Raw genomic sequence first — 19,176 nt, 5'->3', positions numbered from 1 at the left:
CGTAGTGGTACGGGCCGTACACACGCCTGTACGCTCCCTATCACTACAAGTACGCATACGCGAGGCCACCCATAGTGATAGGGAGCGTACAGGCGTGTGTACGGCCCGTACCACTACGAGTACGCATACGCGAGGCCACCCATAGTGATAGGGAGCGTACAGGCGTGTGTACGGGCCCGTACCACTATGGGTGTTCTTGCGTATGCGTACACGTTGTGGTACGGGCCGTACACACGCCTGTACGCTCCCTATCACTATGGGTGGCCTCGCGTATGCGTACTCGTAGTGGTACGGGCCGTACACATGCCTGTACGCTCGCCATCACGATGGGTACACATACGGCAGCACTCCCATAGTGATATGGGAACGTACACAGGCCCTCTTCGCAGCAGTACAGCAGTTTTCACACATCACAGTGGTGACAGGTGGCACACAGGTGGGGATAGGGCGGACATACTTGTCCATGGATGGACATACTTGTCCATGGATGGACATACTTGTCCATTAATTGACATCAAGGCATCGTCTGTGCATTACTACATGTGTGGGGCACAGGTGTGACGGCCTGTGATGTGGAACATTACTCCTGAGTCGAGAAGGCACCAGATGTATGATGAGATGTGTACAGATGTACTGTGTGATGGTGCAATGTGTGCCAGGCATGCCCTTGACTCCTTTGACATGTGTGCATGTCGTACTGCACACTTGGGGTGAGCGTCACTGGCATGGCACGGACACCAACACACGGAAGTGTCCCCTGATGCCCGGTACAGGGGTTATCACACCTGACTTGTCACTACCCACGGTGCACAATGTGACTATGTCATGTAAGTGTGGGGGCTTCCCATCAGGTTGATGTTGGAGCACCCTCAAAAGCTGCAGCCGTTGCAGCAACCAACATGTGTCTGTGTGTAGATTGTCATTGCACACTGTTCCGCACACCATGCCACATGTGGTATCGGATGTGAGGTGCACATGTATGCATGGGACACGGAGTAGCGTGACAAGGACATGTCAGCATCCTCACAAGGAATGTGTGGTGAGTCATGACATGTGCACCTTCATGGCAAGGTGTGTGGGCTGTCCTAGTGTAATGTCATGTGACCTGTGGCTCCAGTGTTCCGCTACCAGTCTCTGCAATCGGCATCCTACTGCTGCTGATGTGTGGGCGTATGTCACTCCTGTCTTGCGTCTGGTTGTTCACTTGCACTGGGACACAGCTATTCCCATGGCGTGGCATGGGGAGGTTCTCAATCTCCGTGTGTAGCTGGGTCTTGGTAGGAGTGTCACCTTGCATCCATACGTGTCCTGGGCATGTAGCACATACCTGACTCCCTATGTAGCATATGTGTATTGACAGATTAACATGTGCTCAGTACACATGATTTGTTGTCGTAGTGCACTCACTCTTCCATGTCACTTCCAAATTACTGCAGAGCGCCGCCTCTTGCCCGACCAATTCCGGACTTGGCTGCCATGCAGGAGAATGACAGCATCCGGCTCTACCGCTTCACCCAACCGTTGATTCTGGAGTTGACGGCGAGACTGGCACCACACCTGCAACCGCAGCACAGGTATCCTACGGCACTGACACCCCAGCTGAAGGTAATGGCTGCCCTATATTTTCTTGCCACGGGTACCTTTCAATATACCATAGCTACTGTTGGTGGCATGTCCCAGAGCATGTTCTGCCGTGTGCTGCATGATTTCTTAGAGGCCATGTTGATTCACCTGGATGACTTCATCAAGTTCCCAACCCCTGAACAGATGACTGCGGTCAAGCGTGGATTCTATGCCCTGGGAGGGATGCCCCATGTCATTGGGTCCATAGATGGGACACATGTAGCTTTGGTACCAGCACACGCACGGGAGGTGGCGTACCGCAATCGAAAGCACTACCACTCCATCAATGCCCTTGTGGTGTGTCAGTCCAACATGGTGATTTCACATGTCTGTGCTCGTTTTCCAGGATCAGCACACGATGCCTACATCATGAGGCGTAGCGGGATGGCTGAAATGATGATGCAGCTGCGCAACGAACGGGCATGTGTTGTTGGTGGGTACAGTCTGTCTGTCCTGTATTTTGCATAGCCTACCAGCACGACCGCTTCACCACTTCTAACGATGTCCATGTGCTTCCCATGTAGGGGACGCTGGCTATCCCAACATGCCTTGGCTGCTCACACCTCTCCGCAACCCCATCACGCCGGCCCAGCTCCGCTACAACACCGCCCATGGCCGGACAAGGCGAGTGATAGAGAGGACATTTGGCCTGCTGAAGAGCCGATTCAGGTGCCTCCACAAGACCGGCGGCGCGCTCCCATATGCCCCGGCGAAGGTCTGCAAGATCTTCATGGTCTGCTGCATGCTGCACAACATGGCAGTTAAAAGAGCTGTGCCACTCATCCTGGATCAACGTGACGAGGACCATCCACCCGTAGAGGACGAAGGGCTTGGCAATGGGGCTAGTGATGTGGAGGATGTGGAGCCGCAAGAGGACATCCGGACTCGGCTCATACGCGACTTCTTTGCTTAGTGGTGAGTACCAGTGTCTGAGTGTGCACGCATTGGTCCCCGTGTGGCATGTGTTGTGATGTGTGTCTCCACCTGCATGTATGGCACGTGAGTCAGAGGTGTGTGTGGGTGTGTCACTGGAGTGATGGTGGCAGTGATGGTTGTATTTGCCCAGTCATAATTGTGACCTAGCATGTTGTGATCCATACATGTGTCGAGTAAATGCACATGCAAGTGGCTGTGCTTTTTGTGGCTGACTTCTTGTGTGTCTCTCTTCCCCAGGTACTTGCGCATGCCGTCTGCTGCTTGCATTGTTCTGGCACTGCTATTCCTCATGGACATGACATCGTGGGCTGACTCAGCGTTACAGGCACGGACACGTTTGGAAGTCTCCATAGGGTAAGGGATGCATCTGGGGTGTATTGGGTGTGGCAGTTGTTCATGATGTATGCACACTGCCCCTGTCGATGTTTGGTTCCTCTGCAGCCATGTAGCATCACCATGGGACACAACATGTAGCTGTGTACACCTGAATAGATGGTCTGCCTGGTTGACAGTCATCAGTGATGGGATAGGGGATTGTGATGATGGCATCAATGTGTGTGACACTGCCCTCGGACACATACGGTTGGCATTGGCTTGACATGGTGTGGGACTTCCACATCAGCGGATCTATGGTGTATGGCAGGCTCTCCGTGAGCAGCTGTGGGTGTTTAGCTGTTAGCCGACGCTTGTGTACCAGTTCCATGGCGAACACGCATTTGTGCTGCAGAAGGGGGGTGCCAGTCTTGGACCCACATGTTACTCCACATGATGTGTTCATGTGTACTTCAAGTTGCCTCTGCAATCCCGAAAACATGACTAATAAAGGTGTCCCTATGCCTCCAAGGTGCCTCTTCTCAGTCAATGCTGGTGTGTTGCCACGGTGCATCCAGCATGTCTGGCATGGTATTCCCTGATTGTGGCTATGTGTCAATGTGTCGAGTAGCAAGATGCAAGCTGTGTGTGTGGGCTGAGACTGTGTATTGGGCATGATGTCCATGACTGTGTGGGTATTGTGACATGTGCCATCCCCATGCATCCAACGTTGTCCAGGCCCCCATTCTCTGCATCCACCGGACTCAAGCTTGCAGGACATGGTTCTGCCACCTGTCTACACATACCTGGGTGCCCCCCAGGACACTGGACTGGATCCCTGACCTCTGCGCATGACTGTTGCTGTACTCAATGTGTCTGTCAGCACGGTTGTTCGGCCACCCCCTCAGCTGGTTGGGCCCATCACGGGTGTGTATGGTGCTCCATGTCTGTCTTGCCTAATACACTGTGACCCATGTGTCCTGTGCCAGACTCAGGCCCCAGGGTGTGGATGGTTGAAGACAAAAGATGACTCAGGCATGTTTAGACTTTACATGACACATGTTAGGTAATAATGCTACCAGCAGGCATCTACTCTTCATAGTGTGATTTATTATTGGGGGGGGGAAACAAAGTGAGGGGCTTTCCGGGATTTAGGAATCCAAAGTTCAGTAGGGGAGTTGGTGTCCTTGCCATTTGAAATCCTCAGAGTCCATGCCACAGTCTTTGTCAACATTGGTCAGCCAGTGACCAGCAGGGCCATGTGGCAGAGAATGTCGCTTGATGCTGTGATGCTGTTGCTCCAGTGGGCCAGGTGCCAGGCCAGGTGTCCTGGGAGATGGTGATGTAGCGCCGACCCTCACGGTCCTTTCCGTGGACGACCCGGCCTCCTGCGGGGACCCTCAGCAGCAGGCCGTGACGACGTCTGGGATGCTCCATCGGATGTTTCTTCCTCCTCCTCCTGATCCCTCCCTGTGGGTGGTGATGTTCTCCGCCTTCTGGCACAGGGAGGGTCGGCCATGTTGTCGGCCATCCGACGGAGTGTATCGTGAATCCCCTGGAACGCCGTCACTTGCTCAGCCTGTCTGTCCTCCATCCTCCATTGGTGTCGCAGTAGACAGGCATGTAGCTCCGCATGTTGCTGGGCCTGCTGGGCCTTGATCCCCTCGAGGACGGACACAACCTGGGCCATGCCCGTGGTGTCCTGCCGGTATGAGTCCAGGATGTTACGGACATGGGAAAATACCGGTTCCCCAGCCAACTGGTCAGGCTCGCGCCTCCGCCGTCCTCCACTCCCACCACCCCTGCCCACTTGCACCTGGCCTGCCCTTGTGGGCACATCGGGTCTCCGGGACCCCTGAGGGGTGGCATTGGCGTTGTCACCTGCCTCCTCCTGGGTGCCCGGGACACCGTGTCCCTCCTGGCCAGCCTGGCTGCATTGTGGTGTTGGGGCAGGGATCCTGGGTGTCTCCTGGGATGTGGCAGGAGTGTGGGTGGTGGTTGGCACAGTTGTACCTGACGCAGGTGCTGCAGGTGGTTGGACACCAGAGGGGCCAGGTCGGTCGGGGTCGTCCACAGAGTGGTGTGAGTGGTCGCTGCCGGTGGGATCGGGCTCCTGCAGATCCGGGTCCTGTGAGTCTTCCCCCCCAGTGTTGGGGGGTGAACCACGACGTTGACCTGTGTGTGAGAGAGACAATGTTAATTTTGGTCCATGCAACATCCATGTTTCATCAGTTTCAAAGTTGGGACATTTCCTCTTGGAATTGGGATCTGTCTTGCAGTCCACTCACAGTGCACTTGTGCATGGGTGTGTCCCTTGGGCACCACTTTGGCACCTTTAACTATGTGTGGCACGGTCTTACTTGCTGCGTCAAGTGTGACTGCAGTCAGCAGTGGAGTGGGCAGGTGTGGCGAGCCATGCATTGGCGCCTTCCGTGTAGCACTGTACATGTGCACATGGAGTGGATCCACACACTTATATGATCCAGGTAGCTGTTGTTGTGCTCGTGAACAGTTTGTGACATGGCCCTGTGTTTTGCCATGGGGAAGAGGGGGGGTTCTGGGACTGGCCACCCTTGTCTACATGCACGCAGTCTACCTGCTGACGAGCAGACATTCACACACGCCACACGGCTGATTTGCTCTCCCTGTGTCTCGCTCCCTCTCTGTCCCCCTCTCCCTCCCTCCGTGTGTCAGCCTCCTCCCTCTGTCCGTCTCCCTGTGTCTCCCTCCCTCTGTGTCCCCCTCTCCCTCCATCTGTGTGTCAGCCTCCTCCCTCTGTCCGTCTCCCTGTGTCTCCCTCCCTCTCTGTCCCCCTCTCCCTCCCTCTGTGTGTCACCCTCTGTCACCTCAGCCCAGCTTCCTGGGCACACTGTTAGCAGATCTTTGAGTGGCCCTTGGCTTGTTGATGTGAGTTTGTTTCTGATCTCCAGGCACCCATTGGGTGTGATGTGTGTCTGTGCGCTGCTGCTGTGGTGGTGTGTGCTGCCACTCTTTCACAATGTTGGCTGTTCATTAGCTGCTGTCATGTGCAAAACAGTGCCTTCACCCCCATGTGTTGATGCAAGGCGTCCGCCATTTGCTGGCAAGTCATTCCTGTGTTGGGACACACTGTTTGTCTGGCTGTGACCTAGGCCATATGGGCAGAGGGCATTGTTGTCTGCTTCGGAGTTGCACTATGTGATTTTTGGGGCCCAGCCTCCCGCCATCCGGGTTACCGTGTCATGTGTTGGTGTCTTCTGTGGCCTGTGACTTGACATTGTCCAGCTGGGTGCATGGGGCATGGTGGCAGCAGTGGCATGTGCGTGATCATGGAGTGTGGTTGAGTCATGCGATGGCTTGGGGTGGTTGCGTGCCTGTTAGTGATTTTGGTTGTGGATGCCGTTCCCCCATGTGAGGTGCGTTGTTTGTGTACTCACCCGGGTCTCGGAGTCCTTCTAATCCTTCGACTGCCTCCACCGGCAGTATGGCCATCACCCTCTCCTCCCAGGGCTGGTAGTGTACGGGTCTGCGGGAGGGCCCTCCTCCTGTGGCGTTGGCCTGGTTGTGTTCCTCCTGCCTCTTGGCTCGGACCCTCCTCCGCAGATCGTACCACCTGTTCTGGCATTCCTGCCTGGTCCTTCTGGTGTCCGCAACAGCATTCACAGCATCGACGACGGTCTGCCACATGGCTGTTTTTGCTGCAATGCTGGTCTGTCTGACCAATGTTCCAAAGAGCTGTGGCTCGACTCTGAGGATTTCATCAACAAGGACCTCCAACTCTCGGTTACTGAACTTTGGATTCTTGGTAGTGGGCATGGTGAGGTGTTTGGGGTGGATGGTGGGGGGGTGTGGGGATGGTTGTGGGTGTGTGGGTGTGGTTGTGCAGATGTGTGTGTGTGAATGTGATGAGGGGGTGTTTGTGAAGGTGGTTGTGTGAAGGTGTGCAAGTGTAAGGTGTGGTGAAGCTTGTAGTATGGTTCTGTGGTGTCTGGCAGCAGTGAGTCTGTTGCAAAGGCTCATGGTTTGTGTGTGTGGGCCCTTTTTATTGGTCCATTGGTGGGTGTGGCTGTGTTTGAAGTTTGGGTGGGTGTGTTATAAGGAGTGGTGGTTTTAGGGCCTCTGTTTGTCTTTGGCAGTTGCAGGTCAGTGAAGGTGTTTTTGTAGTGTTTGTTGGCCATGTTTAGTGGCTTTGTGCCATTCGTATAGTGTATTCTTGTATTGTTTTGTTTTGTCCTGGTTGTGTACGTGCGTTTTGAGCGTGTGCACGGTGTGTACATGGGCCATTTGGTTGTACGGTGCTGTCCTTGTGTGTGGCTTGGTACGACTCGTACATGCGGTTGTGATGTTGGGGCCTGGGATGCGCTCCGTACTTAGGAGGTTGTGTTGGGGGTGCGACTCGAACGTACTGGGGTGTAGGTACACAGGGGTATGAGACGTACAGGGGTGGGGGTACGACTCGAACGTACTGGGGTGTACTTAGACGGTGGTACGACACGTACAGAGGTGGGGGTACGACTCGAACGTACTGGGGTGTACTTAGATGGTGGTACGACACGTACAGGGGTGGGGGTACGACTTGAACGTACTGGGGTGTGGGTACACGGTGGTATGACACGTACAGGGGTGGGGGTACGACTCGAACGTACTGGGGTGTGGGTACACGGTGGTACGACACGTACAGGGGTGGGGGTACAACTCGAACGTACTGGGGTGTGGGTACACGGTGGTACGACACGTACAGGGGTGGGGGTACGACTCGAACGTACTGGGGTGTAGGTACACGGGGGTATGACACGTACAGGGGTGGGGGTACGACTCGAACGTACTGGGGTGTACTTAGACGGTGGTATGACACGTACAGGGGTGGGGGTACGACTCGAACGTACTGGGGTGTGGGTACACGGTGGTACGACACGTACAGGGGTGGGGGTACAACTCGAACGTACTGGGGTGTGGGTACACGGTGGTACGACACGTACAGGGGTGGGGGTACGACTCGAACGTACTGGGGTGTAGGTACACGGGGGTATGACACGTACAGGGGTGGGGGTACAACTCGAACGTACTGGGGTGTACTTAGACGGTGGTACGACACGTACAGGGGTGGGGGTACGACTCGAACGTACTGGGGTGTGGGTACACGGTGGTACGACACGTACAGGGGTGGGGGTATGACTCGAACGTACTGGGGTGTGGGTACACGGTGGTACGACACGTACAGGGGTGGGGGTACGACTCGAACGTACTGGGGTGTGGGTACACGGTGGTACGACACGTACAGGGGTGGGGGTACGACTCGAACGTACTGGGGTGTGGGTACACGGTGGTACGACACGTACAGGGGTGGGGGTACGACTCGAACGTACTGGGGTGTGGGTACACGGTGGTACGACACGTACAGGGGTGGGGGTACGACTCGAACGTACTGGGGTGTGGGTACACGGTGGTACGACACGTACAGGGGTGGGGGTACGACTCGAACGTACTGGGGTGTAGGTACACGGGGGTATGACACGTACAGGGGTGGGGGTACGACTCGAACGTACTGGGGTGTACTTAGACGGTGGTACGACACGTACAGGGGTGGGGGTACGACTCGAACGTACTGGGGTGTACTTAGACGGTGGTACGACACGTACAGGGGTGGGGGTACGACTCGAACGTACTGGGGTGTAGGTACACGGGGGTATGACACGTACAGGGGTGTGGGTACGACTCGAACGTATTGGGGTGTAGGTACACGGGGGTATGACACGTACAGGGGTGGGGGTGCGACTCGCACGTACTGGGGTGTACATACACGGGTGGGGGTTCGACACGTACACGGGTGTACATACAGGGGGGGGTGTACATTAACGGGGAGTACGACTCGAACGTATGGGTGCTGGGGGGAGTGTTTGGCGCGTATGCGGGCACATATCTCCATGGTTGCAATGGGAGTTCGGTGCGGATGGTGTTTTAACCATACGGTTGTGAGTTCGGACGCACGGGTGGGATCGTGATTCCTCGGTCGGACTTGACTTTTCACGTTTGTACGGTAAATCGTCCGAGGACGTGTCGGACACATTTTCCGACCCGAGGACGTGTGGGGAATGATTCCAAATGCGGTTCGTATGGACTTTTTACCATGCAAATCGTGATTGCCAGTTCGTACGGAACTTGTACGATTCGTACGGTAAAAAGACCGGATACGAGCCACACGGGGATTTTTTCTACCGGATCGTAATCGGCACCAAAGTATACATTTTGTATAAATGTTCTTCCTTTCACAGGACATTGTGCTGGTTCCAAGGTATGTTGCTGTTTCTTTCTTGGATGGCATTCAAGGATTACAGCGCGGCTTCTGGCTCACTTAGACATCGCATGTGTAGAGGTCACATGGGATACAGACCTCGGACTTTTACAGAGGCCCGAATACAAACTAATAAGAAAAGTCAAAAAGAAGTAAATTAAATTCAAAATAAAATGATTTCACTGTATACCACCTATCTCGACTATAGTCCCATTTACTTATAAATGCTCTCCCCACATTAGCAATTAGTAAATTAGCTTGGTTTATTTTCAGCAAGCAGATGCTTAGCATGTGAGCTTTCAAGCGGCCATTTTAGATGCATCTGCGCAGGTACAGAAAATTCCCTCCAAGCGACAGCTCGTCATACTACGTAGATGCAGTTGACGCATGTGCATTACAGTTTCCCGCGTTAGCAGGCATTTTAGATTTCACTCGAGTCACTTGTTGATAGGACACATACGCAAGCTTCTCCCCTTCTCTATAAATGGAATGTAGTGCATATTATTTACACAATACACAATTAGTATGATGTTATGAGTTATACGAGAGGATTGTCTTCAAGCAAGTCTCTTTTCTACGAGTCCTTGCTCCATCAGTACTAAAGCTTGTTTGGTAATACCTTGTGTCCAGTTTCAGCCAAATGATTCAGTAAAGCAATTATACCGTCCTTGCAAGCCTCTTCAGTCCCCGATGCATTCAGGAGATCATCAATGGACTGTGCAAGCACTGAATTCTGAGGCAATACCAAGCTCTCAAGGTTCTTTTTTACAATTTGCGCCAAGATCGATGGACTCTCAGCGTACTCTTGTGGGATATGACACCATGTTAAAACACGATTCTTCAGCCGTAAAGTGAATGAAAATTGTTTTTTCTCATGCTGTGGGATGGAGAAGAATGCATGGCACAGATCAATCACAGTGAACCAAACAGCTTCGCAAGGTATCTGAGACAGGATGACAGGATCACAGATGGATTCAGTACCACACGACAATATGGAATCACAATTGCATTGATCTTCGTAAGGTCCTGAACTATGCGATATTTCCCGCTCGGTTTTTGCAACCCCATGATAGGTGAATTGCATGGGCTCCCTAATATTTCCTTCAATCGCCCTTGAGCAATCATGGAATCAATCACTGGTGTAATCCCTGCCACCATTTCCGGGGTCAAGTTTGGGGCATTCTTAGAAATTCTGTATTCGGCTTAATCTGTATCCAAACTGGCTCAACCCCTCGAGTCAGCCCTATCTCTTCTCCCATGAAGGTGCACACTACTGGAGAGATGGTGTCTCTCAGATCCAGCTGCATGTCTCCTACAGTAAATACGGGATACATGTCTGTGCAGTGGTTCTGATTTGCCAGTTTGAATGCAATGTCATCATCCTTAGTCTGCAGTTCACAGTTCAATTCCTTTTGGTGTACAATAAATGGTGCAGTTTAGTGCACATAAGAGATCACGCCCAAACAAACAGACTGAACTAAAATCGCACACCAGAAATTGGTGTAAATCCTGAAAGGTTCCTATTTTCACTGGTACCTCTTCTGTCAAAAGGTTTGTCATTCTCTTATTGGCAATTCCTACAATTTGAATAGATTTTACCAAGAGGGGTTGCTTTGGCACTACTTCAGGTCTCACAGTAGAATGGGTAGCACCAGTCTCAATCAAATATTTAATGGGATGACTACCTACATCTGCCTCCACAGACAGTCCACTCTGGTGAACCTCTAAGACTGCTCCAAGGGTACAGTCTTTCTGCCCCCTCATGCACTGTCATTGTGACAGGTCCTTATCAAGTCTATCCAATGCTTCCATAAAGGGCATTTGATGGTATGCTTGATTTCTCTGCGGAATTCTCTGAGGTAGTGGCACTTGCACTAACTGGGTTTGACCTCCCCCATTGTAAGATTTTGGTCTCATCACAGTGTTTATCACATCTGGCACTTGCACTAGCTCTCCCTCTTGCATTTGATTTGCTGGATTTAATCAACACTCGTGCTTTCAGTGCCTGATTTTGTGACACAAATGACATGTTTTCTTTAGCATGACTATGTCTATCCCTGTTTTGGGGTCTATTTGGAACACCTTTCCCTTTACCCTGTCCAGAGTTATTTGGAACGTTCTGAACTCCTCCTTGATTATTCCCTTGAGTCCAACCCATTGTTCCTCAAATTGTCTATACCTGATCTACTCTTTGGGAATTCCTCATTTAGACCAACATCAACTTGTCCTTTTTCCTCCTTTGCTTGGAATCCACCTCATCAATGCTATACCTGGCATACCGTGAAATGTCACCCACAGACGTGTTTTGCCAGCAGATCAAATGTTGCTGGATCATAACACTAGTCTCTGGTCTCAACCCCATCACAAATTTAGAAACAAACTGTCCCATATCTTTGAGGTCAAGAGTATCTAACCCACTGTATTGCTTGAAGGCTTGCAGGAGCCATTCATAGTAAGTAAGGATGCACTGATTCTTTAGGTTCCTGGGTTGTTTGGTTTATTTTGACCCAATTGATATCTTGTGGGGCTATTTTAGACTGCATCCATGTAATCACTTGTTCAAACCTTTTCATAACCAATGGTGAAGGACCATGAGGTATAGGATCCCTCTCCGGTTCAGCAGAAGGCCAATCAAAAGCACTTTTACAAGTGGGCCATAACTCACTGGGAACCACAATGTTAAACAATGTGTTCAGATCTATCCACAACACCTTCAAAATCTTTGCAAAGCGGTCAACTTGCTTGCATTCAGCAGCCTTCTCCCTCAATCGAGGAAAGTAATTTGTGAACGTGGCTAAATCACCCCTACTCCAAGGGACATGCACAAACCCTCCATTAGGCACCTCTAACAGTGGCTAAGCCTCAACTCCTCCTGGAGGTGGTGTTTCCCCATCACCTTTCTAATGCTCTTTTTCTTCAACTATCTTACCTCCCATTTGTCAAGCATATTGCACGCGCGTATCCCTATAATCAGCTCTCCAATTTGAGTTCTCAAGCCTGTTACCCTTTTCTATTCCAGTTCCTGATCATTGAAGTTCATCCTATGTTTTCCCTGCAGCATTTTTGTCTTAGACATATCCACATCACATTTTTAGGCTAAGTCCGTCAATTTCTCATGTGTTCGTCTCGCCTTACGGGTTACATCCTTCGCCACAAATAGCTCGTCTTCCTCATAAGTCTCTATTCTCTTCAACGCAAGTTCCTACTGATTATTTCATCCACCTCAGCCTTCAGCCTCACCACATCCAAAAACTTTGCCTTTACCGCAGCCTTGATCATGCCCTGACTCGATGAGCTATTCTGTTCTTCCCTATCACTACTTTGATTTCTCAGGCAATTCTCTTAATTTGTGGTCTCTAGGTGATGCTGGTTGCTTGGGGTTCCCTGACCTGCACTTGCTTCTGGTGTTCTTCCCATGCGTCCTCTGACTGGAGCTTCCAAGATCCTCAAATCTGAATTTGAGTTCGCTAAGGATACAGATCGTATGATACTATACCCAGTGCGTATTCTCGAAGGATCTACAGTCACCGGCAAAGGAATAATAGATTCCACAGGCACCAGAGATGTACTGTTTCCATTCTTGGTTTCATTCCCTCCTAAGGCTATTCTCTCCTCCAACCCTGACTGTAGCTGACTAAGGTTTCCCACTAAGCTCCGGTCATACATATAGTCTACGGGTCTGATCGTGACCGGTACCATAAGAGGTTCCGGCAACCGTAAAGCAGCATTGACTCCACTTGACTCTGCACCTCCTAATGCAGGTATCCCCATTCCTTCTACGCCCATTGAAATTATTTCCACTATCCCTGCACTAGGGTCTGTCTGTGATGGAGACACCATTCCTGTATTCCTTGCATTCGCCAGTTCTTGCCTTCTTTCCTCTGAATGTGGGCCTGGCAACACGATTTACAAATTGATCTCCCTGATGACAAGTGGTCCTATTGCTGCATGAGCACAAAACGGGTCTCCTTAAATGGCCGGCACTAGCTGGTCCATTTCAAATTCCTCAATAGGGTGTACTATACCCCGGAACGACTTCACCGCTATGGACTGCGTGCTGACCCCCGGTGCGAGAGATGCGGCACACAGGTTGCGGATTTTTTTCACTTAGCCTGGATGTGCCCGGGGATTGCTCGTTTCTGCGGGCTGGTTTTTGCAGAGCTCAACCGGATTACGGAGTTGACGCTGGCATCCGACACACTATTGGCGCTGATTGGGTACCCCTTCCCAAAACCATCCGACGTTTGATTGACATGGCGTTGGTATTGGCTAAGAGATGTGTAGCGATGTGTTGGCTTCGGGGCCCCACGCCCACTATAGCACAGTGTGCCAAAGACATGACTTTTTGCTGTACCCAGACCGAAAACTATAGCGAGATGCTTCCACCTCCCAACCGCCCGAAGAACTTCTGGGCCCTATACAAGAGTGGGATGGTGGACTCGGTTAGAACTCACATAGGTGCAGACACCGTAGAGCAGTGGACAGACCCCCAAGGCCAGATAAGCTCCCCGCAGTGAATTACCACTATCTACAGGTCCTCCTTTCACGATTTGGGCTCTGCACTTGGTATTCTGGGGAAAGCTGTTGTCATGATGTGAGGCGATGTGTATATTGGGTACTGCTAATGACCTGTACAACATTCTCGGTCTACAAACGCTGTAAGATGCTGCATGTATTCGATCAACACAGCAATGTAATTCAATCACATGATATGTCAATGTCTCTGATTGGTTATGTAAAAATTTAATAAGAACATGTTAAAAAAAAAAAGTCATGTTTTGGTGGTGCACTGAACTGAGATGGTGGATTTTTTTTTCTTTTCAATTGACTGATTTTATCCGTATAAATTGTACCAGTTGCTACATGTTTTACGTTTTTATGTTTTTTATCTATCTGCTTGTAATATTTTGTCTGTATTAATTGACGTGTTCGTGTGCTTTTATGATCTGATTTTTCAAATCGAATAAAGCGTATCTTGACTTGACTATAAATCATTCTTGTTTCTACAGTAAATGCATTTTAATACTGTGAGGATGGTTCTTATCAAGTGTCTAGGGAGCATATTGTTTTAATAATGTTAAGTGGGGTGGGATAATTACTCTGGGGTAGATCTACAAGAAGCTAACGCGGCATGATGCCACAAGTCATTTTGCTGCAGCGTGATGAGTTACTTTCGAAGCAAAGGAATCCAACATATTAACAACTAAGAGGCCGATTCCGATAGCCGGTCGGACAGCTGTCCGTAGCCGTACTGTGCGACCGACATGTACCCGGAGCCGGTCCGTCCTGTAGAGCAAGTACGATGCGCATAACTGCCAAAAACACGAGCGACACGTAGGCTGTGATTCAAGCTCCATTCTCCATCCGAGCCGTAACTCCTAACGCTGAACCGAGTCGCCCGGAAGCAGTATCCATAGCAGTTTCCGGCATGACAAGTATGATGCGTACTTCCTACGCGCCGGACGGGTCGCCACGTACAGCACGTCACAGCATCCGGAAAGCAAGCATATCAGCTACGATTCGCGCCACAACTCAATACACGGCTACGAGACAGACCAGCTTTCAGCGGGTACGAGACGGAGCAACAAGCTGCGCGTACGACACGAACACATCATGAATCCCGTTGCGCAGGTCATATCAGTACTCTACATCAATGACCAGCTCTGGAACCGGCGCGGACGGTACAGGCGGTAAGTCAGACACCTACCACACAAACAAACGACACATACCCGCAAAATGGCACACACACACAGGGGATCCACATTCTGGCCACTAACAGCCCACCATAGGGGTTGCATGGCCAGCACCACTAACACCCCCAGCCATAGGGCTGATGTTGCCCATCACCCCTGCCATCCCCACTCACAGGGGACCTGTTGCCCATCACCCCTGCCACCCCCACTCACAGGGGACCTGTTGCCCATCACCCCTGCCACCCCCGCCCACAGGGATTATGTTGCCCATCAGCCCTGCCACCCCCACTCACAGGGGACCTGTTGCCCATCGCCCCTGCCACCCCCAGCCATAGGGCCTATGTTGCCCATCACTACTGCCACCCCCACCCATAGGGCTTATGTTGCCCATCCCTACTGCCACCCCCACTCACAGGGGACCTGTTGCCTATCACCCCTGCCACCCCCACTCACAGGGGACCTGTTGCCCATCACCCCTGCCACCCCCACTCACAGGGGACCTGTTGCCCATCACCCCTGTCACCCGCAGCCATAGGGCTGATGTTTCCCATCACCTCTGCCACCCCCACCCATAGGGCTTATGTTGCCCATCATCCCTGCCACCCCCAGCCATAGGATGGGTGATGTACAACACATCCATCATACTCCAACATCAGGTATGTCCGCAAAATACATCCTCTCTAACATCATGTCAACAGTGTGTAGTCTGTGACAAATGCCCACAACAGTGATTATGGCTACGAACATACAATGTAAGTAACAGCACATGTGTGACCAACACATGAGTGTGACATACACAAGGCAAGCATCACCATAGCACTGTGGCAAAGTAAAAACAACACCCCCTCACTCCCCCACTGTGTAGAACAGAAGTTAAGTGTGAGCTTCCAGCAGATGTTGAGCATTGTGGTGATGGGGACTAAACCCCCCTCATCACAGTGACCAAAAGGTAAGTGTCATTATGGTCAAAGCTGCAAATAACAAACAGCATGTTTGATCCCTGTTCCCAACACATTAAACACTTATGGGGAAAACTAGTGGTTGTGTCCCATTCCCACAGAGATGTGGTGAGGCTAACAGTGCTGTGAAAACATAACACACTCTCGGTTATGTGCAGACAAGCACCACACATGGGGGCTGACAATGCATACAGTGTACAATGACACAAGAGCAGAAGTGACCATCACCAAGCATGCACACATCTCGAAAATACCAATCAAAACAACATATGTAGACTGTAGGTGTCAGCTCACAAACTCACATTCTATGCCAGCAATGGCACCTAACAACCAGGATGAATGTGCACAATGATGTGATATGGCTCACAGGGACAGCAGGCAAAATCACAGAAACAGCATCCAGACAAAGGCCCACAACAGCAATACCAATGCACTGGTGCAGATGCACAAACACAAACAGGCAAACTCATACTGCACATCTGACACAGCATGTGTGTGTGTGTGTCACAGTATCCCCAGGCAACTACACAACACATGAGGGGGGCAGAACCACAGTGACACAGATGTGGGCACAGTGCCATACAGAAGTAAACCATCATTGGGCAATCAGGCATTGGAAGATGAGAGGGAGCACAACAGACACATGTGACACAAGCTGGAATGAACACCAACTAACACAGCAAGAGACTGACACACAACAGCACTACCCCCATGGACCAGACATTGGGGTGACACAAGCATGCATGACACCTCCACTGTGATGACAAAGGCAGATGAAGTACAAACTGGGAAACCCAGACATGTGTCCTGTTCCACAAACGTACATCACACATACACAAACACAAATCACTCAGCATGGCCCCTCATCCATGGACAAACGGGAGCTAGTGGACCATCCATGCAAACATTCACATCAGTCCACCCTCAACAACACACACCCTGAACTGCAACAATGTGTATCTGTGAAGCCCACATGGACAGGTGACATTGCACATGCACCCATGACAAACACAGGAATGCTGGGAGGAACTAAGGTGCACAGACACATCACACAAGGACAGTTTACAACCCTGGGGAATGACAGACATACTGCATAGTATGCGGTACATGGCCATGACCACAAAGCTCATGTGATCTCCAGAATCCCTGCCACAGTCCCAGGACAATGGAGAAGCCAAGGAGAACCACAAGGCACACATGCTGACACCTGCCAGCATCGCAGCCATGAACCCGACAAGTGGGAGCAGTCACACACACATACAAATGTCTCAATCACTGAAAACTACCACCTAGGGACAACTACATGAGTTGGCAAATGAACAGATGCCTTGAGGAACCCTGACTGTGTCCCATCTGTGTCTGACAACATCATCACCACTCAGAACTGACAAATCCCAATGATGATACACCAATTAACAGTAGTGTGTCATGCATCCACACATCTGGTAGCCCATTGGAAAAGTAGTGGGTTGAACCCAGTACCACTCAGCAAGCATCAACAACAGGAACATATCAAGGGAACACTGTGTATGAACAGGGATGTGGACACACACACATGCTCATACAACACACACCATGGGCCCAGGCCATGTCACTGGACAACACACTTACTTGAGGGGACCCAACACCTGTGGAAGCCCAGCTGTGCCAAACATATTCACCGCAAGTCTCACTCATGTCTGCAGAACACTTGGTCAGTCAGCCATCAGTTACCACACAATGAAGGCTCTGGTCACAACTGCCTGGGTACGTGAGTCTCCCCTAAGTCATCTGCACATACCCAAAACATATGTCTAGCAAGTTGCACAGAGGACCCAGTTGCTCCTATTACAAGGATGCCCACACCTGTAGGTTCAGTGTTGATGAGCAAAAAGTATGTGGAAGTGACAAATTGGACAATGGGAAGCACATCATATGTGCATGGGTGCAAGCCAGAGATGTGACAATGCAAATGAAATGCTCACAGAGCGATGTCCACAAATAGTTGATCCAGCCACACCCAGGTAGCTGCAAAGGATGACATGGATACCCGCCAGAATAGGATAAATATCTCATGGACCACAGGGAGTACCTCACAGCAACACATCAGTATTCAACATTGTAAACAAAGCATCACAGGTGCAAGGGCATGTTAAACATCATCAACATAATGTACAGCTCAATCTAGTTCACAGGGAGAAAGAAAAAAGCTTTATTCAGCATTTTAAAAGTTAAACGCCAATGGCCAGTCCATGTCCAAATGCCAAGGAGTGAATTAGAGTGACAACTGTCACACCTTGCTTGCCTGCACTGCTAAGGACTGGGGTCATCCCCTCGGAGGGGCATAGATGGGGGCAGGGCAGGCACTGCAGGGACAGGATCAGGGCGCAGCAGAAGGAGGCAGTGAAGAGGTGGTGGATGCAGGCAAGACACTTGCAACTGCAGTGGAGCTGACTGAAGTGGTGGGTGCTGTCACAACTGTGGGGCACCAGTCAGATGGGGTGGGTGCCGGCACAACTCCAGTGGGCAGGTCAGATGGAGTGGATTGGCTCACCACTGCAGTGCCCAAGTCAGATGGGGTGGTCATGGACTCCAATGCAGTGCCTACATCCATGGGAGCGGAATGGGGGACAGGTGAGGTCGGCAGGGCAGGGGGGGACATGGTCCCCACATCAGTGGCACTAACTGTCTGAACAGGTGTGGAGGAGCAAGTGCTAGGGGGGATGGCCTTAGCATTTTGGGGATGGTGTATCTGTGGGCAGGGGAACCCGGGGCAGGGAGTGACGGGGAACCTCTGGAGTAGTGGCCTGGGGGATGGAGGACAGAGACTTTGCCTTGGAGCTGCGTGGTGGCGGGGGGTCTTGCTCTTCTGGCGCCGGGGGGACTTGCGGGTGGGGGTCTCTGTCTGACAGCGCCTGGGGGAGGGTGTCCTGGTGTGAAGGGCACTCCCCTCTGTGTGTGGGGACTTCCCCTTCCCCTTGTAATCAGGATATGCAGGGTTGGTGGGGAAGAGGCCAAGGTCACAGAGGAAGAGCTTCTGGGGTGATGGGGTTGCAGGTAAGGGAAGGGGGCTGGGAGGGAGAGGTCTCGGAGTACTGCGGAGTGGTTCTGGATGACTGTGTGTGTGTCTGCAAACCAGCCCCTGTGAGCGTGGTATCAGTCCCCTGCACTTGCTTGTGTGCATATCTAGACCTTGGTTTGGGTGTTTCTGTGCTTGGGACAGGTAGGGTGCTAGGAATCGTAGCAAGTTAAATGCCATGGCATTGGGATGCCCTGAAAGTCAGTCAACACTGTTTACTGTCACAGGAGCAGGGCATCCAGACAACAACAATATGCACTGACTCACAATCCTAGCTCAGGGGTAAAGCTAACTCTGCAGATGACCAGCGCACTTGCCCATCCC

This window comes from Triturus cristatus, chromosome 6 (genome assembly GCF_964204655.1).
Source record: "Triturus cristatus chromosome 6, aTriCri1.1, whole genome shotgun sequence".
NCBI lineage: Eukaryota > Metazoa > Chordata > Amphibia > Caudata > Salamandridae > Triturus > Triturus cristatus.
This window is presented reverse-complemented; position numbering follows the sequence as displayed.